We start from the raw sequence: 26,957 nt of genomic DNA on the forward strand, positions 1-26,957 counted from the left end.
TGGGGGGGAAGCCGTTATTGGAGGAAGCCGGATTCGTCATTGCTGATGTATGAAGAGAGGATCTTCGGACGGGGGAAGCTGATCCGGCTGTGAAGAGGAGAGAGGTAAGTTTTTAAACAAATCGGCTGCTTTATAAACTTTGATGAATGAAAGTGCCCCTTTTTTTAATAGTATTTTTAAAAACCGGGCTTTCATTCATCAAAGTTGACCTTCACTTTAAGTCATTAAACTTTACAAACACTCTTTCTTCTACAAGATATGATGAGTCCACGGATTTCATCCTTACTTGTGGGATTTAACCTCCTGCTAGCAGGAAGTGGCAAAGAGCACCACAGCAGAGCTGTATATATAGCTCCTCCCTTCCCTCCACCTCCAGTCATTCTCTTTGCCTGTGTTAGTGATAGGAAGAGGTAAAGTGAGGTGTTAGTTTAGATTCTTCAATCAAGAAGTTTTTTATTTTAAAATAGTGCCAGTGAGTAGTATTTTTCTCAGGGAGAAATCAACAGTCTATTACTTCCCAAAAGAAAAGTGAGACATCTTACTTTATGCTGATGTTGATGATCTTAGCAAACATTATCTAAGATCCATGATGGTTCCCACAGCGCAGCTGAAGGTAGTGTAAGAAAAATCTTCAGTGTGGAGAACGGTGTCTTGCTACAAGCAGCATTGAGGTATGTTCAGTCTTTTGTTTCTGGGGAGACTTGATGCATCAGAACAGGCTGACATTTTTCCCTATATGGGGAGGGGTAAACAGTATGCACTATATGTAAGGATTTGGTGTACCTGGAATCCCTTTATACTGATTGCAAAGTATGGAAATATATCTTTGACTATTCAAGGGCTGGACGCTGGGAGCTGCGGTTTTGCTTAAGGGCTGTTAAATTACTGGCCTGAGGGAGTACAGTGTCACAATGTTTCAGTGTATATAAGTGGGCACATGGCTTAAATTTTTTTCAGTCGACATGTTTGTTTTACTTGCGACCCCTGCGGGTCTTAGTTAGATTAGAGTTACGCCCACGGTGGGCGTGGCCTATTTTCGCGCGCTCAGGACGCGCAGTATCATCCGGATCGCATAAGAAGCAGCATCTGGGGCTCCGGTGGGGCCTAAGTTGTCTCGGCTTTCGAAGGGTCTTTAAAGCTATCAGACAACAGCTGTGTATTCCGGGGGCAGGTAGGCGCCACAGCAGAGCTGTGGCGTGGTGCAGGGGCCAAATTAAGTTAATAATAAAATTTATTGTGTATTACATATCTCAGCAAGTGGATGCAATACTGATAGAGTATTTTGGGCACATCAAATTAATTTTTATTGCCACAAACACATTTTTTGAAGATATCAGAAAAATAGTTGCGCTTTTAAAATTTAAAGGCGCAGTACAGGTTTTGTTACATTATCATTTTTACCTATAATTTGAACTCAGAGCTCAATATTTTACGCAAAGAACGACTATTGTTAATATTGCTATTGTTCTATGTGTTTAGATGCCACTGTGGAACCCCCTCTGACTTTTTGTCCCTTGTGTACTGAGAGGGCCTTACAATGTAAAGCACAGATTTTATGTAAAGAAAATGTCTCTAAGGATGATGGGTCAATGTGAATACTGAGTCCTCTGATGCTTTATTAGCTATTTCTGACGTACCCTCACAGGGATCTGATTTGGGGGTCAGGGAACGTCTGTCTGAGGGGGAACTTTCCGATTCGGGAAGTGCGTTACCTCAGACGGACTTGGACGTCATGTCCTTTAGATTTAAGCTTGAACACCTCCGCCTGTTACTTTGGAAGGTTTTAGCGACTCTGGATGACTGTGAATCTATTGTGGTACCACCAGAGAAATTGTGTAAAATGGACAAATACTTAGAGGTACCTGCTTACACTGATGTTTTTCCGGTTCCTAAGAGAGTCTCAGAGATTATTAAGAGGGAATGGGACAGACCGGGTATCCCGTTCTCACCCTCTCCTAATTTCAAGAAGATGTATCCAATATCTGACACTGTTCGGGACTCTTGGCAAACAGTCCCTAAGGTGGAAGGAGCTATATCTACCCTGGCTAAACGTACAACTATTCCTATTGAGGACAGTTGTGCTTTTGAAGACCATATGGATAAGAAATTGGAGGGTCTTCTAAATAAATTATTTATTCATCAGGGTTTCCTCTTACAACCAACGATCTGCATTGTACCAGTTATCACTGCGGCGGCCTTCTGGTTTGATGCTTTAGAAGAGTCTCTTAAGACTGAGACTCCTTTAGAGGATATTTTAGATAGAATTAAAGCTCTTAAGCTGGCTAATTCTTTTATTACAGATGCCGCCTTTCAGATTGCCAAATTGGCGGCTAAGAATGCAGGATTTGCTATTTTTGCGCGTAGAGCGTTATGGTTAAAATCTTGGTCGGCTGATGTGTCATCCAAATCAAAGCTTTTGGCTATTCCTTTCAAGGGGAAAACCCTATTCGGGCCTGACTTGAAAGAGATCATTTCTGACATTACGGGAGGTAAGGGTCATCTCCTACCTCAGGATAGAACTGCTAAACTGAGGGGTAAACAAAATAATTTTCGTTCCTTTCGGAACTTTAAGGGAGTCCCCTCTTCTTCCGCCAAGCAGGAAGGAATTTTGCTCAGACCATGTCTGTCTGGAGACCCAACCAGGCATGGAACAAGGGTAAACAACCCAGGAAGCCCGCTGCTGCTACCAAAACAGCATGAAGGGGCGGCCCCCGATCCGGGACCGGATCTAGTAGGGGCAGACTCTCTCTCTTTGCCCAGGCTGGGGTAAGAGATGTTCAGGATCCTTGGACACTGGAGATCGTGTCCCAAGGGTATCAGCCGGAATTCAAAAGTTCTCTCCCAAGGGGGAGGTTTCTTGTGTAAAAGACCTCTCTACTATGGGAGTAATTCGTCCCGTTCCAAGACTGGAACACGGACAAGGGTTTTACTCAAATCTTTTCATGGTCCCCAAAAAAGAAGGCACGTTTCGACCCATTTTAGATCTAAAGAGTCTAAACAAGATTCTCAGAGTCCCATCCTTCAAAATGGAGACAATTCGAACAATTCTGCCATTGTTCCAGGAGGGTCAATATATGACTACCGTGGACTTAAAGGATGCATACCTTCATATTCCTATCCACAAGGATCATCATCAGTTCCTAAGGTTTCCTTCCTGGACAAACATTTTCAGTTTGTGGCTCTTCCCTTCGGGTTGGCCACAGCACCCATGATCTTCACGCAGGTTCTAGGGTCCCTTCTGGCAGTTCTCAGGCCGCGGGGTATTGCAGTGGCTCCTTATCTGCACGATATTCTGATCCAGGCGTAGTCTTACCATCTGACAAAGTCTCATACAGACATGGTTCTGTCCTTTCTGAGGACTCACAGGGTGGAAGATGAATCTAGAAAAGAGTTCATTAACAGACAAAGGTTCCCTTCCTGGGAACTCTAATAGATTCCATATCCATGAAAAAATCTCAGACAGTGGAATGGAGATTATGCAAATTTGTCTTCTCAGATAGATCTGGATCAGGAAACATGAGACTCTCTTCTTTGGTGGTTGTCTCAGGATCATCTGTCCCAAGGGACGTGTTTTCGCAGACCCTCATGGGTGATAGTGACAACGGACGCCAGCTTTCTAGGTTGGGGTGCAGTCTGTAATTCCCTGAAGGCTCAGGGTGTGTGGACTCAGTCGGAGTCTCTTCTTCCAATCAATATTCTGGAATTTAGAGCAATGTTCAATGCGCTTCAGGCGTGGCCTCAGTTGGCTTCAGCCAAATTCATTCGCTTTCAGTCGGACAACATCACGACTGTGGCTTACATCAATCATCAGGGAGGAACAAGGAGTTTCTTAGCGATGACAGAAGTATCCAAGATAATTCGGTGGGCGGAGGCCCACTCTTGTTATCTGTCAGCAATCTACATCCCAGGAGTGGACAACTGGGAAGCGGACTTTTAAAGCAGACAGACGTTTCATCCGGGGGAGTGGGAACTCCATCCGGAGGTCTTTGCCACTCTGATCCTCAGATGGGGCAGACCGGAGTTGGATCTGATGGCATCTCGTCAGAATGCCAAGCTTCCAAGATACGGATCCAGGTCAAGGGATCCTCAGGCCAAACTGATAGATGCCTTGGCAGTGCCTTGGTCGTTCAACCTAGCTTATGTGTTTCCACCGTTTGCTCTCCTGACTCGGGTGATTGTTCGGATCAAACAGGAGAGGGCTTCAGTAATTCTAATCGCGCCTGAGTGGCCTTGCAGGACTTGGTATGCCGATCTAGTGGACATGTCCTCTCTGCCGCCGTGGAAGCTTCCATTGAGGCAGGACCTTCTCATTCAGGGACTCTTCCAACACCCAAATCTAGTTTCTCTGCAACTGACTGCTTGGAGAATGAACGCTTGATTTTATCTAAGCGGGGGTTCTCTGATTCGGTCATTGATACTTTGATTCAGGCACGTAAGCCAGTCACTAGAAAGATCTATCATAAGATATGGCGTAAATATCTTTTTTGGTGTGAATCCAAGGGCTACTCATGGAGTAGAGTTAGGATTCCCAGGATTCTGTCTTTTGTCCAAGAAGGTTTGGAGAAAGGGTTATTAGCGAGTTCCTTAAAGGGACAAATCTCTGCTTTGTCAATTTTGCTACACAAACGTTTGTCAGGCTCTAACCAGAATTAAGCCTGTGTTCAGACCAATTGCTTAGTTCTTAATGTTCTTCAAGGGGTTCTGTTTGAACCCATGCATTCCATAGATATTAAGTTGTTATCTTGGAAAGTTTTATTTTTGGTTGCTATTTCTTCTGCTCGTTGAGTTTCGGAGCTTTCAGCATTACAATGTGATTCGCCTTATCTTATCTTCCAGTCTGATAAGGTGGTTTTACGTACCAAACCTGGTTTTCTTCCTAAGGTTGTTTCTAATAAGAATATTAATCAGGAAATTGTTGTTCCTTCATTATGTCCTAACCCTTCTTCTAAGAAGGAGCGTATGTTGCATAACTTGTTTTTACTTGTAGACGACTAAGGATTTCCGTCAATCATCTTCATAATTCATAGTTTTTTCTGTAAAGCGTAGGGGTCAGAAAGCTACGGCTACCTCTCTTTCTTTCTGGCTGAAGAGTATCATCCGCCTGGCGTATGAGACTGCTGGACAGCAGCCTCCTGAAAGAATTACAGCTTATTCTACTAGGGCTTTGGCTTCCTCATGGGCATTTAAGAACGATGCTTCTGTTGAACAGATTTGCAAGGCTGCAACTTGGTCGTCTCTACTACTTTTAAAAATTTTTAAAAATTTGATACATTTGCTTCTTCTGAGGCTGGTTTTGGGAGAAAGGTTCTTCAAGCAGTGGTGCCTTCCGTTTAGGTCCCTGTCTTGTCCCTCCCTTTTCATCCGTGTCTTGTAGCTTTGGTATTGTATCCCACAAGTAAGGATGAAATCCGTGGACTCGTTATATCTTGTAGAAGAAAAGGAAATTTATGTTTACCTGATAAATTTATTTCTTTTACGATATGACGAGTCCACGGCCCCCCCCTGTCATTTTTAAGACAGGTATATATTATATTTTTGTTAAACTTCAGTCACCTCTGCACCTTTGGCTTTTCCTTTCTCTTCCTAACTTCGGTCGAATGACTGGAGGTGGAGGGCAGGGAGGAGCTATATATACAGCTCTGCTGTGGTGCTCTTTGCCACTTCCTGCTAGCAGAAGGTTAAAATCCCACAAGTAAGGATGAAATCCGTGGACTTGTCATATCGTAGAAGAAATAAATTTATCAGGTAAGCATAAATTTCCTTTTTTTTTTTTTTTTAAATACTTACTATTTCTTACTATAAACATAGCCCCGATCCTCCGCGCCGCATCTCCTTCTGTATTTAGCATATCGATGACGAATCCAGCTTTCTCCAATTGTTGCATGCCCCACGAGCTGGACACCAAAGGGGGCACGCCACGATTGGAGGAAGCCAGATTCATCATTGATTTTCTCAATACAGAAGGAGATGCAGGTGGAGGATCAGCGGTATGTTTACCGTAACTAAATAGTAAGTATTTTTTTTATATTTTTTTTTAAAGTGTCTTTGTAAAGTTTAATGAATTAAAGTGCCAATGTTTTTAAGCTTATTTTTAAATAATGGGCTTTAATTCATTAAACTTTACAATCACTTTAACCCCTTCCCTGCTGATCTTATTTCTCGTCCTTTTAATCTTTAGCATGTATTGCATGTGAATGTAATTTTTTTTTTCTGCATTTACCCACAAATCATAATGAATCCAAATGGGTAGATAGAGAATAGAGCTTATGACTGTTTACCTTATACTATTGGAAATTTGTATCTCAAATACTGCAGTATCTATTCCTAAGCTAGACCTCTAATGTTATGTTTTTGTTTTTTTGGTTATTATTATTTATTATTGAGAATCAAAACATTACATACAAAATGCAATACATTAGCATACAAGAATACTGGCACAAGTACTTATGGCTAAAGAAAAGACAGCACAATCTCATGTATACAAACTCAATATACTATTTGGTCTGTAAGATATTTCCATAAAATAAAAAAAGTATTAACAACCCTCTATTTTGACTTCCTTGGAAAAGCTAAGGCCATTCTTGGGCCTCCATGTACAACGAATAAAGAAATTAAAAATAGTTTTTTTTCTCCTTTAAATATAGCAAAGGACCGTCCGGAAAATGCAATTAGTTGACAACCCACCATTAAATATTAGAAAAGTTACTAGAAGGTTGTCTGTCGGTGAGTGAGCCTAAGACACTGAGATAAGTAGGGCTAACATAACATAGTAAATGAGGTTGAAAAAAGCAGAAGCCCATCGATTTCAACCTATACAAATCTTAATATACTTACAATAGAAGCTCCAATTGATCTTAAAATAATCCCATTACAAAAGGTGACCCGTTTAACACAAACAATCATATCCCAGAATTCTGCTTCTAGCCAGAAATCTATCTAAACTATTTTTAAATTTATCTAAGGTATTGGCATTTACTGCCTCCTTAGGTAATGAGTTCCACAATTTGATTGCTCTTACAGTGAATAAATTTCTCTTGTTAAGTGTGTTCAGTCCACGGGTCATCCATTACTTATGGGATATATTCTCCTTCCCAACAGGAAGTTGCAAGAGGATCACCCAAGCAGAGCTGCTATATAGCTCCTCCCCTCACATGTCATACCCAGTCATTCTCTTGCAACCCTCAACAAAGAAGGAGGTCGCGAGAGGAGTTGGAGTTTTTACTTAATTATTCTTCAATCAAAAGTTTGTTATTTTAAAATGACACCGGAGTGTGCCGTTTTTTGTATCTCAGGCAGTATTTGGAGAAGAATCTGCCTGCGTTTTTCTATGATCTTAGCAGACGTAACTAAGATCCGCTGGCTGTTCTCGACATTTTGAGGAGTAGGGTAACTTCAGAAAGAGGGTAATAGCATGCGGGGTCCCCCGCAAATGAGGTATGTGCAGTACATTATTTTCTGGGAATGGAATTGACTAAGAAAATACTGCTGTTACCCATATGATGTAAGTACAGCCTTAAATGCAGTAGTAGCGACTGGTATCAGGCTGATAAATGTATGCGCAGTTGAGTTATTTTCTAGGGACTAGAATTTGACTGAGAAAATACTGTTAATACTGAAATAATGTTTAAGCCTTATCTGCAGTGGAAGCGACTGGTAGCAGGCTTAGTGATAACTTTGCATGACATTCAAAATGTTGTTTTTAAAACGTTTACTGGCATGTTATTCGTTTTGTGAGGTACTTTGGTGATAAATCTTTTTGGGCATGATTTTTTTTTTTTCACATGGCTAACGTATTTTCTGCATAGAAACCGTTATATCAGGTCTCCCACTGTTGTAATATGAGTGGGAGGGACCTTGTTTTAGCGCCTTGTTGCGCAGTTAAAATTCTAGCACAGTCTTCCTGTTTCTTCCTCCTTGATCCAGGACGTCTCTAGAGAGCTCAGGGGTCTTCAAAATTCGTTTTTGAGGGAGGTAATCCGTCGCAGCAGATCTGTGACAGTGTGTTTGACTGTGATAAAAGCGTTAAATCTTAATTTGATATCCAATTTTGGGTATTGAGGGGTTAATCATCCTTTTGCTAATGGGTGCAATCCTCTGCTAATTAATACTTTTCTCGTTAAGAATTGTTGACTATAACTGAATTAGTTTTCCTTGTTATTCAACTGTATTTTTAAAAGCGCTGCAGCGTTTTTTATATTGCTTGTAAACTTATTGAAAGTGATTTCCAAGCTTGCTAGCTTCATTGCTAGTCTGTTTAAACATGTCTGATACAGAGGAATCTGCTTGTTCATTATGTTCAAAAGCCGATGTGGAGCCCAATAGAAATATGTGTACCAATTGTATTGATATTACTTTGAATAAAAGTCAATCTGTACCGATAAAGAAATTATCACCAGACAACGAGGGGGAAGTTATGCCGTCTAACTCTCCTCACGTGTCAGTACCTGCGTCTCCCGCTCGGGAGGTGCGTAAGATTGAGGCGCCAAGTACATCAAGGCCCTTACAAATCACTTTACATGATATGGCTAATGTTATGAAAGAAGTATTATACAATATGCCCGAATTAAGAGGCAAGCGCGATAGCTCTGGGTTAAGGACAGAGCGCGCTGATGACACGAGAGCCATGTCTGATACTGCGTCACAATTTGCAGAACATGAGGACGGTGAGCTTCATTCTGTCTGTGACGGTTCTGATCCGGGGAGACCGGATTCAGAAATTTCAAATTTTAAATTTAAGCTTGAGAACCTCCGTGTATTACTAGGGGAGGTGTTAGCGGCTCTGAATGATTGCGACACGGTGGCAATCCCAGAGAAATTATGTAGGTTGGATAGATACTATGCGGTACCGTTGTGTACTGACGTTTTTCCTATACCAAAAAGACTTACAGAAATTATTAGTAAGGAGTGGGATAGACCCGGTGTGCCCTTTTCCCCTCCTCCGATATTTAGAAAAATGTTCCCTATAGACGCCACCACACGAGACTTATGGCAGACGGTCCCTAAGGTGGAGGGAGCAGTTTCTACTTTAGCCAAGCGTACCACTATCCCGGTGGAGGATAGCTGTGCTTTCTCAGATCCAATGGATAAAAAATTAGAGGGTTACCTTAAGAAAATGTTTGTTCAACAAGGTTTTATATTGCAGCCTCTTGCATGCATTGCGCCTGTCACGGCTGCAGCGGCATTCTGGTTTGAGTCTCTGGAAGAGGCGATTCGCACAGCACCATTGGATGAGACTTTGAGCAAAGTTAGAACGCTTAAACTGGCTAATGCGTTTGTTTCGGATGCCGTAGTGCATTTAACCAAACTTATGGCTAAAAATTCCGGATTCGCCATACAGGCGCGCAGGGCGCTATGGCTTAAATCCTGGTCAGCAGATGTAACTTCTAAGTCTAAACTATTTAACATTCCTTTCAAAGGGCAGACCTTATTCGGGCCCGGCTTGAAGGAAATTATTGCTGACATTACGGGAGGTAAGGGCCACACCCTTCCTCAGGACAGGGCCAAATCAAAGGCCAAACAGTCTAATTTTCATGCCTTTCGTTACTTCAAGGCAGGAGCAGCATCAACTTCCTCCGCTCCAAAACAGGAAGGAACTACTGCTCGTTACAGACAGGGTTGGAAAGGCAACCAGTCATGGAACAAGGGCAAGCAGGCCAGAAAGCCTACTTCCGCCCCTAAGACAGCATGAAGACAGGGCCCCCTCTCCGGAGACGGATCTAGTGGGGGGCAGACTTTCTCTCTTCGCCCAGGCCTGGGCAAGAGATGTACAGGATCCCTGGACGTTGGAGATTATATCTCAGGGATACCTTCTGGATTTCAAAACTTCTCCTCCACATGGGAGGTTTCATCTGTCAAGGTTATCAACAAACCTAGTAAAGCAAGAGGCATTTCTCCAACATAGGTGTGTCCGGTCCACGGCGTCATCCTTACTTGTGGGATATTCTCTTCCCCAACAGGAAATGGCAAAGAGCCCAGCAAAGCTGGTCACATGATCCCTCCTAGGCTCCGCCTTCCCCAGTCATTCTCTTTGCCGTTGCACAGGCAACATCTCCACGGAGATGGCTAAGAGTTTTTTGGTGTTTAAATGTAGTTTTTATTCTTCAATCAAGAGTTTGTTATTTTAAAATAGTGCTGGTATGTACTATTTACTCTGAAACAGAAAAGAGATGAAGATTTCTGTTTGTAAGAGGATAATGATTTTAGCAACCGTTACTAAAATCGATGGCTGTTTCCACACAGGACTGTTGAGATGAATTAACTTCAGTTGGGGGAAACAGTGAGCAGACTTTTGCTGCTTGAGGTATGACACATTTCTAACAAGACTTGGTAATGCTGGAAGCTGTCATTTTCCCTATGGGATCCGGTAAGCCATTTTCTTAGTTTTAAATATAAGAATAAAGGGCTTCACAAGGGCTTTAAAGACTGGTAGACATTTTTCTGGGCTAAAACGATTACTTTATAAGCATATTTAATGGTTTATAACTTTGAAGAGTTATTTTAATCTTGGGAATTCTGTTAAAAAAACCGCAGGCACTGTATTGGACACCTTTTTCACTGGGGGCCTTTTCTAGTCATAGGCAGAGCCTCATTTTCGCGCCACTAATGCGCAGTTGTTTTTGAGAAGCAAGGCATGCAGATGCATGTGTGAGGAGCTCAGATCCACTGAAAAAGCTTATTGAAGGCGTCATTTGGTATCGTATTCCCCTCTGGGCTTGGTTGGGTCTCAGCAAAGCAGATACCAGGGACTGTATAGGGGTTAAATGTAAAAACGGCTCCGGTTCCGTTATTTTAAGAGTTAAAGCTTTCAAATTTGGTGTGCAATACTTTTAAGGCTTTAAGACACTGTGGTGAAATTTTGGTGAATTTTGAACAATTCCTTCATACTTTTGCACATATTCAGTAATAAAGTGTGTTCAGTTTAAAATTTAAAGTGACAGTAACGGTTTTATTTTAAAACGTTTTTTGTGCTTTGTTATCAAGTTTATGCCTATTAACATGTCTGAACCATCAGATAGACAATGTTCTGTATGTTCGGAAGCCAAGGTTCCTCTCCATTTAAATATATGTGATGAATGTGACAAACAAAGTAGGGACAATGATGCCACTGATAATAATGTTGCCCAAAATGATTCCTTAAGTGAGGGGAGTAAGCATGGTACTGCATCATCTCCTTCTATGTCTACACCAGTCTTGCCCACTCAGGAGGTCCCTAGTTCATCTAGTGCGCCAATCCTCCTTACTATGCAACAATTAACGGCTGTAATGGATAATTCTATTAAAAACATTTTAGCCAAAATGCCCACTTATCAGCGAAAGCGCGACTGCTCTGTTTTAGATACTGAAGAGCATGAGGACGCTGATGATAATGGTTCTGACATGCCCTTACACCAGTCTGAAGGGGCCAGGGAGGTTTTGTCTGAGGGAGAAATTTCAGATTCAGGAAAAATTTCTCAACAAGCTGAACCTGACGTTATTACATTCAAATTTAAATTGGAACATCTCCGCGCTCTGCTTAAGGAGGTGTTATCTACTCTGGATGATTGTGACAATTTGGTCATTCCAGAGAAATTATGTAAGATGGACAAGTTCCTAGAGGTCCCGGTGCCCCCCGAAGCTTTTCCTATACCCAAGCGGGTGGCGGACATTGTAAATAAAGAATGGGAAAGGCCCGGCATACCTTTTGTCCCTCCCCCTATATTTAAGAAATTATTTCCTATGGTCGACCCCAGGAAGGACTTATGGCAGACAGTCCCCAAGGTCGAGGGGGCGGTTTCTACTCTAAACAAACGCACCACTATCCCTATAGAAGATAGTTGTGCTTTCAAAGATCCTATGGATAAAAAATTAGAGGGTTTGCTTAAAAAGATGTTTGTTCAGCAAGGTTACCTTCTACAACCAATTTCATGCATTGTTCCTGTCACTACAGCAGCGTGTTTCTGGTTCGAAGAACTAGAAAAGTCGCTCAATAAAGCATCTTCTTATGAGGAGGTTATGGACAGAGTTCAAGCACTTAAATTGGCTAACTCTTTTACCTTAGACGCCACTTTGCAATTAGCTAGATTAGCGGCGAAAAATTCAGGTTTTGCTATTGTGGCGCGCAGAGCGCTTTGGCTAAAGTCTTGGTCAGCGGATGTGTCCTCCAAGAACAAATTGCTTAACATCCCTTTCAAGGGGAAAACGCTGTTTGGCCCTGACTTGAAAGAGATTATTTCAGACATCACTGGGGGAAAGGGCCACGCCCTTCCTCAGGATAGGTCTTTTAAGGCTAAAAATAAAACAAATTTTCGTCCCTTTCGCAGAAACGGACCAGCCTCAAATTCTAAATCCTCTAAGCAAGAGGGTAATTCTTCTCAAACCAAGCCAGCCTGGAGACCGATGCAAGGCTGGAACAAAGGTAAGCAGGCCAAGAAGCCTGCTACCGCTACTAAGACAGCATGAGATGCTGGCCCCCGATCCGGGACCGGATCTGGTGGGGGGCAGACTCTCTCTCTTCGCTCAGGCTTGGGCAAGAGATGTTCAGGATCCTTGGGCACTAGAAATAGTTTCTCAAGATTATCTCCTGGAATTCAAGGAACTACCCCCAAGGGGAAGGTTCCACAGGTCTCAATTGTCTTCAGACCAAATAAAAAGACAGGCATTCTTACATTGTGTAGAAGACCTGTTAAAAATGGGAGTGATTCATCCTGTTCCATTAGGAGAACAAGGGATGGGGTTTTACTCCAATCTGTTCATAGTTCCCAAAAAAGAGGGAACATTCAGGCCAATTTTGGATCTCAAGATCCTAAACAAATTTCTCAGGGTTCCATCGTTCAAAATGGAAACCATTCGGACAATTCTTCCTACCATCCAGGAAGGTCAATTCATGACCACGGTGGATTTAAAGGATGCGTATCTACATATTCCTATCCACAAGGAACATCATCTGTTCCTAAGGTTCGCCTTTCTGGACAAGCATTACCAGTTTGTGGCACTTCCATTCGGATTAGCCACTGCTCCAAGAATTTTCACAAAGGTACTAGGGTCCCTTCTAGCGGTGCTAAGGCCAAGGGGCATTGCAGTAGTACCTTACTTGGACGACATACTGATTCAAGCGTCGTCTCTGCCACAAGCAAAGGCTCATACAGACATTGTCCTAGCCTTTCTCAAATCTCACGGGTGGAAAGTGAACGTAGAAAAAAGTTCTCTATTCCCGTCAACAAGAGTTCCCTTCTTGGGAACAATAATAGACTCCTTAGAAATGAAGATTTTTCTGACAGAGGCCAGAAAATCAAAACTTCTAAGCTCTTGTCAAGTACTTCATTCTGTTCTTCTTCCTTCCATAGCGCAGTGCATGGAAGTAATAGGTTTGATGGTTGCGGCAATGGACATAGTTCCTTTTGCGCGAATTCATCTAAGACCATTACAACTGTGCATGCTCAGACAGTGGAATGGGGATTATACAGACTTGTCCCCGACGATCCAAGTAGATCAGAGGACCAGAGATTCACTCCGTTGGTGGCTGACCCTGGACAACCTGTCTCAAGGGATGAGCTTCCGCAGACCAGAGTGGGTCATTGTCACGACCGACGCCAGTCTGGTGGGCTGGGGCGCGGTCTGGAAACCCCTGAAAGCTCAGGGTCTATGGTCTCGGGAAGAATCTCTTCTCCCGATAAACATTCTGGAACTGAGAGCGATATTCAATGCTCTCAAGGCTTGGCCTCAACTAGCAAAGGCCAAATTCATAAGGTTTCAATCAGACAACATGACGACTGTTGCATATATCAACCATCAGGGGGGAACAAGGAGTTCCCTGGCGATGGAAGAAGTGACCAAAGTAATTCAATGGGCGGAGATTCACTCCTGCCACTTGTCTGCAATCCACATCCCAGGAGTGGAAAATTGGGAAGCGGATTTTCTGAGTCGTCAGACATTTCATCCGGGGGAGTGGGAACTCCATCCGGAAATCTTTGCCCACATAACTCAATTATGGGGCATTCCAGACATGGATCTGATGGCGTCTCGTCAGAACTTCAAGGTTCCTTGCTACGGGTCCAGATCCAGGGATCCCAAGGCGACTCTAGTAGATGCACTAGTAGCGCCCTGGACCTTCAACCTAGCTTATGTATTCCCACCGTTTCCTCTCATTCCCAGGCTGGTAGCCAGGATCAATCAGGAGAGGGCTTCGGTGATCTTGATAGCTCCTGCGTGGCCACGCAGAACTTGGTATGCAGACCTGGTGAATATGTCATCGGCTCCACCATGGAAGCTACCTTTGAGACGGGACCTTCTTGTTCAAGGTCCGTTCGAACATCCGAATCTGGCCTCACTCCAACTGACTGCTTGGAGATTGAACGCTTGATTTTATCAAAGCGTGGGTTCTCAGATTCTGTCATTGATACTCTTATTCAGGCTAGAAAGCCTGTAACTAGAAAAATTTACCATAAAGTATGGAATAAATATATCTGTTGGTGCGAATCGAAAGGATTCCCATGGAACAAGATAAAAATTCCTAAGATTCTATCCTTTCTACAAGAGGGTTTGGAGAAAGGATTATCTGCAAGTTCTTTGAAGGGACAGATTTCTGCTTTATCTGTTTTACTTAACAAAAAGCTGGCGGCTGTGCCAGATGTTCAAGCTTTTGTTCAGGCTCTGGTTAGAATCAAGCCTGTTTACAAACCTTTGACTCCTCCTTGGAGTCTCAATTTAGTTCTTTCAGTTCTTCAAGGGGTTCCGTTTGAACCCTTACATTCCGTAGATATTAAGTTATTATCTTGGAAAGTTTTGTTTTTGGTTGCAATTTCTTCTGCTAGAAGAGTTTCAGAGTTATCTGCTCTGCAGTGTTCTCCTCCTTATCTGGTGTTCCATGCAGATAAGGTGGTTTTGCGTACTAAACCTGGTTTTCTTCCGAAAGTTGTTTCTAACAAAAATATTAACCAGGAGATAGTTGTGCCTTCTTTGTGTCCGAATCCAGTTTCAAAGAAGGAACGTTTGTTGCACAATTTGGATGTAGTTCGTGCTCTAAAATTCTATTTAGAGGCTACAAAGGATTTCAGACAAACATCTTCCTTGTTTGTTGTTTATTCTGGTAAAAGGAGAGGTCAAAAAGCAACTTCTACCTCTCTCTCCTTTTGGCTTAAAAGCATCATCCGATTGGCTTATGAGACTGCCGGGCGGCAGCCTCCTGAAAGAATCACAGCTCATTCCACTAGGGCTGTGGCTTCCACATGGGCCTTCAAGAACGAGGCTTCTGTTGATCAGATATGTAAGGCAGCGACTTGGTCTTCACTGCACACTTTTACCAAATTTTACAAATTTGATACTTTTGCTTCTTCTGAGGCTATTTTTGGGAGAAAGGTTTTGCAAGCCGTGGTGCCTTCCATCTAGGTGACCTGATTTGCTCCCTCCCATCATCCGTGTCCTAAAGCTTTGGTATTGGTTCCCACAAGTAAGGATGACGCCGTGGACCGGACACACCTATGTTGGAGAAAACAGAATTTATGCTTACCTGATAAATTACTTTCTCCAACGGTGTGTCCGGTCCACGGCCCGCCCTGGTTTTTTAATCAGGTCTGATGAATTATTTTCTCTAACTACAGTCACCACGGTATCATATGATTTCTCCTATGCATATTCCTCCTTTACGTCGGTTCGAATGACTGGGGAAGGCGGAGCCTAGGAGGGATCATGTGACCAGCTTTGCTGGGCTCTTTGCCATTTCCTGTTGGGGAAGAGAATATCCCACAAGTAAGGATGACGCCGTGGACCGGACACACCGTTGGAGAAAGTAATTTATCAGGTAAGCATAAATTCTGTTTTCTACAATGTGTACAAGACCTCTTAGTGATGGGAGTGATCCACCCAGTTCCGTGAACGGAACGAGGACAAGGGTTTTACTCAAATCTATTTGTGGTTCCCAAAAAAGAGGGAACCTTCAGACCAATCTTAGACTTAAAAATCTTAAACAAATTCCTAAGGGTTCCATCGTTCAAGATGGAAACCATTCGGACCATCCTGCCCATAATCCAAGAGGGTCAATATATGACCACAGTGGACTTAAAGGATGCCTACCTTCACATACCAATTCACAAAGATCATTATCGGTACCTAAGATTTGCCTTTCTAGACAGGCATTATCAGTTTGTAGCTCTTCCCTTCGGGTTAGCTACGGCCCCGAGAATTTTTACAAAGGTTCTGGGCTCACTTCTGGCGGTACTAAGACCACGAGGCATAGCGGTGGCTCCGTACCTAGACGACATTCTGATTCAAGCGTCAAGTTTTCAAAATGCAAAGTCTCATACAGAGATAGTTCTAGCATTTCTGAGGTCGCATGGGTGGAAAGTAAACAAGGAAAAGAGTTCTCTGTTACCGCTCACAAGGGTTCCTTTTCTAGGGACTCATAGATTCTGTAGAGATGAAGATTTACCTGACGGAGTCCAGGTTATCAAAGATTCTCAATGCTTGCCGTGCCCTTCACTCCATTCCAAGCCCATCAGTAGCTCAGTGTATGGAAGTAATCGGCTTGATAGTCCCGGCAATGGACATAGTGCCATTTGCGCGCCTGCATCTCAGACCGCTGCAACTATGCATGCTAAGTCAGTGGAACGGGGATTACTCAGATCTGTCCCCTTTGCTAAATCTGGACCAGGAGACCAGAGATTCTCTTCTCTGGTGGTTGTCACGGGTTCATCTGTCCGAAGGAATGACCTTTCGCAGACCAGATTGGACGATTGTAACAACAGATGCCAGCCTTCTAGGCTGGGGAGCAGTCTGGAACTCCCTGAAGGCTCAGGGATCGTGGACTCAGGAGGAGAAACTCCTACCAATCAACATTCTAGAATTAAGAGCAATATTCAATGCTCTTCTAGCTTGGCCTCAGTTAGCAACACTGAGGTTCATCAGGTTTCAGTCGGACAACATCACGACTGTGGCTTACATCAATCATCAAGGGGGAACCAGGAGTTCCCTAGCGATGTTGGAAGTCTCGAAGATAATTCGCTGGGCAGAGTCACACTCTTGCCACCTGTCAGCGATCTACATCCCAGGTGTGGAGAACTGGGAAGCGGATTTTCTAAGTCGCCAGACTTTTCATCCGGGGGAGTGGGAACTACACCCGGAGGTATTTGCTCAACTGATTCGTCGTTGGGGCAAACCGGATCTGGATCTTATGGCATCTCGCCAGAACGCCAAGCTTCTTCGTTACGGATCCAGGTCCAGGGACCCAGGAGCGGTGCTGGTAGATGCACTTGCAGCCCCTTGGGTTTTCAACATAGCTTATGTGTTTCCACCTTTTCCGTTGCTACCTCGACTGATTGCCAGGATCAAACAGGAGAGAGCATCGGTGATTCTGATAGCGCCTGCGTGGCCATGCAGGACCTGGTATGCAGACCTAGTGGACATGTCGTCCTGTCCACCATGGTCTCTACCTCTGAGGCAGGACCTTCTAATTCAGGGTCCTTTCAACCATCCAAACCTAATTTCTCTGAGGCTGACTGCTTGGAGATTGAACGCTTGATTCTATCAAAGCGTGGGTTTTCGGATTCGGTTATTGATACATTGATACAGGCTCGGAAACCTGTTACCAGAAAAATTTACCATAAGATATGGCGTAAATATTTATATTGGTGTGAATCCAAGAGTTACTCATGGAGTAAGGTTAGGATTCCTAGGATATTGGCTTTTCTACAAGAGGGTTTAGAAAAGGGCTTATCCGCTAGTTCACTAAAGGGACAGATTTCTCTTGTTAAGTGTAGTCAGTCCACGGGTCATCCATTACTTATGGGATTATATCTCTCCCCAACAGGAAGTTGCAAGAGGATCACCCAAGCAGAGCTGCTATATAGCTCCTCCCCTCACATGTCATATCCAGTCATTCTATTGCAAGTCTCAACAAAGGAGGTTGTGAGAGGAGACAGGAGTTTTTTACTTAATTCTTCAATCAAAAGTTTATTTTAAAATGGCACCGGAGTGTGCTGTTTTTTCTCTCAGGCAGTATTTAGAAGAAGAAGATCTGCCTGCGTTTTCTATGATCTTAGCAGACGTAACTAAGATCCACTGGCTGTTCTCGCGCATTCTGAGGAGGGGTAACTTCAGAAAGGGGAATAGCATGCGGGGTCCTCCGCAAATGAGGTATGTGCAGTATAATATTTTCTAGGAATGGAATTGACTAAGAAAACACTGCCGTTACCAATATGATGTAAGTACAGCCTTTAATGCAGTAGTAGCGACTGGTATCAGGCTGTTAAATGTATGCGCAGTTGAGTTATTTTCTAGGGACTAGAATTTGACTGAGAAAATACTGTTAACACTGAAATAAATGTATAAGCCTTAACTGCAGTAGAAGCGACTGGTAGTAGGCTTAGTGATAACTTTACATAACACTGGAAAAGTTGTTTTTAAAACGTTTACTGGCATGTTATTCGTTTTGTGAGGTACTTTGGTGATAAATCTTTTTGGGCGTGATTTTTTTCCACATGGCTAACGTTTATTTCTGCATAGAAACCGTTGTAACAGGTCTCCCACTGTTGTAATATGAGTGGGAGGGGCCTTTTTTAGCGCCTTGTTGCGCAGATAAAATTCTAGCACAGTCTTTCTGCCTTTTCCTCCTTGATCCAGGACGTCTCCAGAGAGCTCAGGGGTCTTCAAAATTCAATTTTGAGGGAGGTAATCAGTCACAGCAGACCTGTGACAGTGTGTTTGACTGTGAGAAAAACGTTAAATCTAAAATTGATTATCCGGTTGTGGGTATTGAGGGGTTAATCATCCGTTTGCTAGTGGGTGCAATCCTCTGCTAAATTCATACATTTATTGTTAAAATTGTTGGCTATAACTGAATTAGTTCATTGTTATTTCAACTGTGACAGTTTTTTTTTTTTTTTTTTTTGTGTGTTTTTAAAAGCGCTGCTGCGTTTTTTCATATTGCTTGTAAATTCACTGACAGTTTTTTTCCAAGCTTGCTAGCCTTCATTGCTAGTCTGTTAAACATGTCTGATACAGATGAATCTACTTGTTCATTATGTTTAAAAGCCAATGTGGAGCCCAATAGAAATTTGTGTACCAATTGTATTGATGTTACTTTAAATAAAAGTCAGTCTTTACCGGTAAAGAAATTATCACCAGACATCGAGGGGGAAGTTATGCCGTCTAACTCTCCTCACGTGTCAGTACCTTCGCCTCCCGCTCAGGAGGTGCGTGAGATTGTGGCGCCAAGTACATCAAGGCCCTTACAAATCACTTTGCATGATATGGCTAATGTTATGAAATAAGTATTATCTAATTTGCTAATTTGATGACACGAGAGCCATGTCCGATACTGCGTCACAATTTGCAGAACATGAGGACGGAGAGCTTCATTCTGTGGGTGACGGATCTGATCCGGGGAGACCGGATTCAGAAATTTCAAATTTTAAATTTAAGCTTGAGAACCTCCGTGTATTGTTAGGGGAGGTGTTAGCGGCTCTGAATGATTGCGACACGGTGGCAATCCCAGAGAAATTATGTAGGCTGGATAAATACTATGCGGTACCGGTGTGTACTGACGTTTTTCCTATACCTAAATGGCTTACAGAGATTATTAGCAAGGAGTGGGATAGACCCGGTGTGCCTTTTTCCCCTCCTCCGATATTTAGAAAAATGTTCCCAATAGACGCCACCACACGAGACTTATGGCAGACGGTCCCTTAGGTGGAGGGAGCAGTTTCTATTTTAGCCAAGCGTACCACTATCCCGGTGGAGGATAGTTGTGCTTTCTCAGATCCAATGGATAAAAAATTAGAAGGTTACCTTAAGAAAATGTTTGTTCAACAAGGTTTTATATTACAGCCCCTTGCATGCATTGCGCCCGTCACTGCTGCGGCGGCATTCTGGTTTGAGTCTCTGGAAGAGGCTATTCGCACAGCTCCATTGGATGAGATTATGAACAAGCTTAAAGCCCTTAAGCTAGCTAATGCATTTGTTTCGGATACCGTGGTGCATTTAACCAAACTAACGGCTAAGAACTCCGGATTCGCCATCCAGGGGCGCAGAGCGCTATGGCTTAAATCCTGGTCAGCAGATGTAACTTCTAAATCTAAATTGCTTAATATTCCTTTCAAAGGGCAAACCTTATTCGGGCCCGGCTTGAAAGAAATTATTGCTGACATTACTGGAGGTAAGGGTCACACCCTTCCTCAGGACAGGGCCAAATCAAATGCCAAACAGTCTAATTTTCGTGCCTTTCGTAATTTCAAGGCAGGAGCAGCATCAACTTCCTCCGCCCCAAAACAGGAAGGGACTGCTACTCGTTACAGACAGGGTTGGAAAGGCAACCAGTCTTGGAACAAGGGCAAGCAGGCCAGAAAACCTGCTGCTGCCCCTAAGACAGCATGAAGTAAGGGCCCCCTGTCCGGAAACGGATCTAGTGGGGGGCAGACTTTCTCTCTTTGCCCAAGCTTGGGCAAGAGATGTCCAGGATCCCTGGGCGTTGGAGATCATATCTCAGGGATATCTTCTGGACTTCAAAGCTTCTCCTCCACAAGGGAGATTTCATCTTTCAAGGTTATCAGCAAACCAAATAAAGAAAGAGGCGTTTCTACGCTGTGTACAAGACCTCTTATTAATGGGGGTGATCCACCCAGTTCCGCGGTCGGCACAAGGGCAAGGATTTTATTCAAATCTGTTTGTGGTTCCCAAGAAAGAGGGAACCTTCAGACCAATCTTGGACTTAAAGATCCTAAACAAGTTCCTAAGAGTTCCATCATTCAAAATGGAAACTATTCGAACCATCCTACCCATGATCCAAGACGGTCAGTACATGACCACAGTGGACTTAAAGGATGCCTACCTTCAAATACCGATTCTCAAGGATCATTATCGGTATCTAAGATTTGCCTTCCTAGACAGGCATTACCAGTTTGTAGCTCTTCCCTTCGGGTTAGCTACGGCCCCAAGAATCTTTACAAAGGTTCTGGGCTCACTTCTGGCGGTACTAAGACCGCGAGGCATAGTGGTGGCTCCGTACCTAGACGACATTCTGATACAAGTTTTCAAACTGCCAAGTCTCATACAGAGATAGTTCTGGCATTTCTGAGGTCGCATGGGTGGAAGGTGAACGTGGAAAAGAGTTCTCTATTACCACTCACAAGGGTTCCCTTCTTAGGGACTCTTATAGATTCTGTAGAGATGAAGATTTACCTGACGGAGGCCAGGTTATCAAAACTTCTAAATGCTTGCCGTGCCCTTCATTCCATTCCACACCCGTCAGTAGCCCCGGTGCATGGAAGTAATCAGCTTAATGGTAGCAGCAATGGACATAGTACCATTTGCGCGCCTGCATCTCAGACCGCTGCAATTATGCATGCTCAGTCAGTGGAATGGGGATTACTCAGATTTGTCCCCTCTAATAAATCTGGATCAAGAGACCAGGGATTCTCTTCTCTGGTGGCTTTCTCGACTCCATCTGTCCAAAGGGATGACCTTTCGCAGGCCAGATTGGACGATTGTAACAACAGTTGCCAGCCTTCTAGGTTGGGGCACAGTCTGGAACTCCCTGAAGGCTCAGGGATCGTGGACTCAGGAGGAGAAACTCCTCCCAATAAATATTCTGGAATTAAGAGCGATATTCAATGCTCTTCTAGCTTGGCCTCAGTTGGCAACACTGAGGTTCATCAGATTTCAGTCGGACAATATCACGACTGTGGCTTACATCAACCATCAAGGGGAACCAGGAGTTCCCTAGCGATGTTGGAAGTATCAAAGATAATTCACTGGGCAGAGTCCAACTCTTGCCACCTGTCGGTGATCTATATCCCAGGCGTGGAGAACTGGGAGGCGGACTTCCTAAGTCGTCAGACTTTTCATCCAGGGGAGTGGGAACTTCATCCGGAGGTCTTTGCTCAACTAATTCATCGTTGGGGCAAACCGGAACTGGATCTCATGGCTTCTCGACAGAATGCCAAACTTCCTTGCTACGGATCCAGGTCCAGGGACCCGGGAGCGGCGCTGATAGATGCTCTAGCAGCCCCTTGGGGTTTCAACATGGCTTATGTGTTTCCACCATTTCCGCTGCTTCCTCGGCTGATTGCCAAGATCAAACAGGAGAGAGCATCAGTGATTCTGATAGCACCTGCGTGGCCACGCAGGACCTGGTATGCAGATCTAGTGGGCATGTCGTCCTGTCCACCATGGTCTCTACCTCTGAGACAGGACCTTCTAATTCAGGGTCCTTTCAACCATCCAGATCTAATTTCTCTGAGGCTGACTGCATGGAGATTGAACGCTTGATTCTATCAAAGCGTGGCTTCTCGGAGTCAGTTATTGATACCTTAATACAGGCTCGGAAACCTGTTACCAGAAAAATTTACCATAAAATATGGCGTAAATACTTATTTCTCCAACATAGGTGTGTCCGGTCCACGGCGTCATCCTTACTTGTGGGATATTCTCTTCCCCAACAGGAAATGGCAAAGAGCCCAGCAAAGCTGGTCACATGATCCCTCCTAGGCTCCGCCTTCCCCAGTCATTCTCTTTGCCGTTGTACAGGCAACATCTCCACGGAGATGGCTTAGAGTTTTTTAGTGTTTAACTGTAGTTTTTATTATTCAATCAAGAGTTTGTTATTTTAAAATAGTGCTGGTATGTACTATTTACTCTGAAACAGAAAAGAGATGAAGATTTCTGTTTGTAAGAGGAAAATGATTTTAGCAACCGTTACTAAAATCGATGGCTGTTTCCACACAGGACTGTTGAGAGGAATTAACTTCAGTTGGGGGAACAGTGAGCAGACTTTTGCTGCTTGAGGTATGACACATTCTAACAAGACGATGTAATGCTGGAAGCTGTCATTTTCCCTATGGGATCCGGTAAGCCATTTTTATTACAGACAGAAAAAAAGGGCTTCACAAGGGCTTTTTAAGACTGTAGACATTTTCTGGGCTAAATCGATTTATATATAAACATATTTTATACTCCATAGCCTTGAGGAATTATTTTAATCTTGGGAATTTTGTAAAATAACCGGCAGGCACTGTATTGGACACCTTATTCTCTAGGGGCTTTCCCTAATCATAGGCAGAGTCTCATTTTCGCGCCTGTATTGCGCACTTGTTTTTGAGAAGCATGACATGCAGATGCATGTGTGAGGAGCTCTGATACATAGAAAAGACTTTCTGAAGGCGTCATTTGGTATCGTATTCCCCTTTGGGCTTGGTTGGGTCTCAGCAAAGCAGATACCAGGGACTGTAAAGGGGTTAAATATAAAAACGGTTCCGTTATTTTAAGGGTTAAAGCTTCCAAATTTGGTGTGCAATACTTTTAAGGCTTTAAGACACTGTGGTGAAATTTTGGTGAATTTTGAACAATTCCTTCATACTTTTTCGCAATTGCAGTAATAAAGTGTGTTCAGTTTAAAATTTAAAGTGACAGTAACGTTTTTATTTTAAAACGTTTTTTGTACTTTGTTATCAAGTTTATGCCTGTTTAACATGTCTGAACTACCAGATAGACTGTGTTCTGAATGTGGGGAAGCCAAGGTTCCTTCTCATTTAAATAGATGTGATTTATGTGACACAAAATTTAGAGAAAATGATGCCCAAGATGATTCCTCAAGTGAGGGGAGTAAGCATGGTACTGCATCATCCCCTCCTTCGTCTACACCAGTCTTGCCCACACAGGAGGCCCCTAGTACATCTAGCGCGCCAATACTCCTTACTATGCAACAATTAACGGCTGTAATGGATAATTCTATCAAAAACATTTTAGCCAAAATGCCCACTTATCAGCGGAAGCGCGACTGCTCTGTTTTAGAAAATACTGAAGAGCATGAGGACGCTGATGATATTGTTTCTGAAGTGCCCCTACACCAGTCTGAGGGGGCCAGGGAGGTTTTGTCTGAGGGAGAAATTTCAGATTCAGGGAAAATTTCTCAACAAGCTGAACCTGATGTGATTACATTTAAATTTAAGTTGGAACATCTCCGCGCTCTGCTTAAGGAGGTGTTATCCACTCTGGATGATTGTGAGAACTTGGTCATTCCAGAGAAACTATGTAAAATGGACAAGTTCCTAGAGGTCCCGGGGCCCCCCGAAGCTTTTCCTATACCCAAGCGGGTGGCGGACATTGTAAATAAAGAATGGGAAAGGCCCGGTATACCTTTCGTCCCTCCCCCCATATTTAAAAAATTGTTTCCTATGGTCGACCCCAGAAAGGACTTATGGCAGACAGTCCCCAAGGTCGAGGGGGCGGTTTCTACTCTAAACAAACGCACCACTATACCCATAGAAGATAGTTGTGCTTTCAAAGATCCTATGGATAAAAAATTAGAAGGTTTGCTTAAAAAGATGTTTGTTCAGCAAGGTTACCTTCTACAACCAATTTCATGCATTGTCCCTGTCACTACAGCCGCGTGTTTCTGGTTCGATGAGCTAGAAAAGGCGATCATTAATAATTCTTCTTCTTATGAGGAGATTATGGACAGAATTCGTGCTCTCAAATTGGCTAATTCTTTCACCCTAGACGCCACTTTGCAATTGGCTAGGTTAGCGGCGAAAAATTCTGGGTTTGCTATTGTGGCGCGCAGAGCGCTTTGGTTAAAATCTTGGTCAGCGGATGCGTCTTCCAAGAACAAATTGCTTAACATTCCTTTCAAGGGGAAAACGCTGTTTGGCCCTGACTTGAAAGAGATTATCTCTGATATCACTGGGGGCAAGGGCCACGCCCTTCCTCAGGATAGGTCTTTCAAGGCCAAAAATAAACCTAATTTTCGTCCCTTTCGCAGAAACGGACCAGCCCCAAGTGCTACGTCCTCTAAGCAGGAGGGTAACACTTCTCAAGCCAAACCAGCCTGGAGACCAATGCAAGGCTGGAACAAAGGAAAGCAGGCCAAGAAACCTGCCACTGCTACCAAGACAGCATGAGATGTTGGCCCCCGATCCGGGACCGGATCTGGTGGGGGGCAGACTCTCTCTCTTCGCTCAGGCTTGGGCAAGAGATGTTCTGGATCCTTGGGCGCTAGAAATAGTCTCCCAAGGTTATCTTCTGGAATTCAAGGGGCTTCCCCCAAGGGGGAGGTTCCACAGGTCTCAATTGTCTTCAGACCACATAAAAAAACAGGCATTCTTGCATTGTGTAGAAGACCTGTTAAAAATGGGAGTGATTCATCCTGTTCCATTAGGAGAACAAGGGATGGGGTTCTACTCCAATCTGTTCGTAGTTCCCAAAAAAGAGGGAACGTTCAGACCAATCTTAGATCTCAAGATCCTAAACAAGTTTCTCAAGGTTCCATCGTTCAAAGTGGAAACCATTCGAACAATTCTTCCTTCCATCCAGGAAGGTCAATTCATGACCACGGTGGATTTAAAGGATGCGTATCTACATATTCCTATCCACAAGGAACATCATCGGTTCCTAAGGTTCGCATTCCTGGACAAGCATTACCAGTTTGTGGCACTTCCGTTCGGATTAGCCACTGCTCCAAGGATTTTCACAAAGGTACTAGGGTCCCTTCTAGCGGTGCTAAGACCAAGGGGCATTGCAGTAGTACCTTACTTGGACGACATTCTGATTCAAGCGTCGTCCCTTCCTCAAGCAAAGGCTCACACGGACATTGTCCTGGCCTTTCTCAGATCTCACGGATGGAAAGTGAACGTAGAAAAGAGTTCTCTATCTCCGTCAACAAGGGTTCCCTTCTTGGGAACAATAATAGACTCCTTAGAAATGAGGATTTTTCTGACAGAGGCCAGAAAAACAAAACTTCTGAACTCTTGTCAAATACTTCATTCTGTTCCTCTTCCTTCCATAGCGCAGTGCATGGAAGTAATAGGTTTGATGGTAGCGGCAATGGACATAGTTCCTTTTGCGCGCATTCATCTAAGACCATTACAACTGTGCATGCTCAGTCAGTGGAATGGGGACTATACAGACTTGTCTCCGACGATACAAGTAAATCAGAGGACCAGAGATTCACTCCGTTGGTGGCTGTCCCTGGACAACCTGTCACAGGGGATGAGCTTCCGCAGACCAGAGTGGGTCATTGTCACGACCGACGCCAGTCTGGTGGGCTGGGGCGCGGTCTGGGGACCCCTGAAAGCTCAGGGTCTTTGGTCTCGGGAAGAATCTCTTCTACCGATAAATATTCTGGAACTGAGAGTCAATGCTCTCAAGGCTTGGCCTCAGCTAGCAAAGGCCAAGTTCATACGGTTTCAATCAGACAACATGACAACTGTTGCGTACATCAACCATCAGGGGGGAACAAGGAGTTCCCTGGCGATGGAAGAAGTGACCAAAATCATTCAATGGGCGGAGACTCACTCCTGCCACTTGTCTGCAATCCACATCCCAGGAGTGGAAAATTGGGAAGCGGATTTTCTGAGTCGTCAGACATTTCATCCGGGGGAGTGGGAACTCCATCCGGAAATCTTTGCCCAAATTACTCAACTGTGGGGCATTCCAGACATGGATCTGATGGCCTCTCGTCAGAACTTCAAGGTTCCTTGCTACGGGTCCAGATCCAGGGATCCCAAGGCGACTCTAGTAGATGCACTAGTAGCACCTTGGACCTTCAAACTAGCTTATGTATTCCCGCCGTTTCCTCTCATCCCCAGGCTGGTAGCCAGGATCAATCAGGAGAGGGCATCGGTGATCTTGATAGCTCCTGCGTGGCCACGCAGGAGCTGGTATGCAGACCTGGTGAATATGTCATCGGCTCCACCATGGAAGCTACCTTTGAGACGAGACCTTCTTGTTCAAGGTCCGTTCGAACATCCGAATCTGGTCTCACTCCAACTGACTACTTGGAGATTGAACGCTTGATCTTATCAAAGCGAGGATTCTCAGATTCTGTCATTGATACTCTTGTTCAGGCCAGAAAGCCTGTAACTAGAAAAATTTACCACAAAATATGGAAAAAATATATCTGTTGGTGTGAATCTAAAGGATTCCCTTGGGACAAGGTAAAATTTCCTAAGATTCTATCCTTTCTTCAAGAAGGTTTGGAGAAAGGATTATCT

The 26,957-nt window shown here is 43.8% G+C and overlaps 1 protein-coding gene across 1 annotated transcript in view; it reads left to right on the plus strand.

Annotated features, from left to right (window-relative positions):
- The window catches only part of SLF1 (SMC5-SMC6 complex localization factor 1), a 686,747-nt gene that overhangs the window by 561,933 nt on the left and 97,857 nt on the right, over positions 1 to 26,957 (plus strand). The gene's annotated exons all lie outside the window — the stretch shown is intronic.

Source organism: Bombina bombina, chromosome 2 (assembly GCF_027579735.1).
Source record: "Bombina bombina isolate aBomBom1 chromosome 2, aBomBom1.pri, whole genome shotgun sequence".
Taxonomy (NCBI): domain Eukaryota; kingdom Metazoa; phylum Chordata; class Amphibia; order Anura; family Bombinatoridae; genus Bombina; species Bombina bombina.